This window comes from Octopus bimaculoides, chromosome 27, assembly GCF_001194135.2.
Source record: "Octopus bimaculoides isolate UCB-OBI-ISO-001 chromosome 27, ASM119413v2, whole genome shotgun sequence".
Classification (NCBI taxonomy): domain Eukaryota; kingdom Metazoa; phylum Mollusca; class Cephalopoda; order Octopoda; family Octopodidae; genus Octopus; species Octopus bimaculoides.
The window spans coordinates 8603962-8604997 of NC_069007.1; the positions used below are offsets into that span (position 1 = coordinate 8603962).

The following is a 1036-nucleotide window of genomic DNA, read 5'->3' on the forward strand; positions in this document are numbered from 1 at the left end:
ATATATAAGAGGGTTGACCACCAAGTAGACATCCATTTTGCTAGAAGACCACCTATGGTCTTATATGAATGTAATATAATTTTCTGAATCTTCAGAGTTATCAATTTGCTAGGCCACTGGTTTTAAATTGATATTAATCAAATTAATTAAAAGCACCCACTACACTCTGAGAGAGTAGTGGGTGCTTTTACGTGCCACCGGCACGAGGGCCAGTTAGGTGGTACTGGCAACAGCCACACTCAAATGGTGTTTTTTATGTGCCACCTGCACAGGAGCCAGTCCAGCGGCACTGGCAATGACTTCACTCGAATGTTGTTTTTCACTTGCCACCGGCACAAGTGCCAGTGAGGCGACGCTGGTAACGATCACACTCGAATGGTGCTTTTTACATGCCACCGGCATGGGAGCCAGTCAGCGGCCCCGGCAATGATGAACAAATCTCCATAGTCTTTATAATTATTATATAATTATTACAGGGGATACAGGCATCGGCCATGTTTGGATGGTGCTTTTTATGTGCCACTGGCATGGGAGCCAGTCAGGCGGACTTGGCATTGACCATATTCAGATGGTGCTTTTTACGTGCCACCAGCACTGGCCACAGCTACAATATTGGTTTTACTTGACTTAACAGGTCTTTTCAAGCATATTATATTGCCCGACACATCAGGGGTACTCTTAACTGGACTGGACATGAATGGCTGATATCTCACTTTAGTTGCTGGGTCTTCTCAATCACAGCATATTTCCAAATGTCTTGGTTTCCTGTCATTGCCTCTGTGAGGCAATCTATCTATCTATCTATCTATCATCATCATCATCATTGTTTAACGTCCGCTTTCCATGCTGGCATGGGTTGGACGGTTTGACTGCACCAGGCTCAATCTGATCTGGCAAAGTTTCTACAGCTGGATGCCCTTCCTAACGCCAACCTCTCCGAGAGTGTAGTGGGTGCTTTTACGTGACACCGGCACAAGGGCCAGTCAGGCAGTTCTGGCAACAACCACATTCAAAAGGTCTTTTTTTACATGGCAAT

General features: G+C 45.4%; 1 protein-coding gene across 2 annotated transcripts in view; it reads right to left on the reverse strand.

Annotated features, from left to right (window-relative positions):
• Nucleotides 1–1036, reverse strand: part of LOC106868911 (uncharacterized) — a 10936-nt gene that overhangs the window by 7309 nt on the left and 2591 nt on the right. The window lies entirely within an intron of this gene.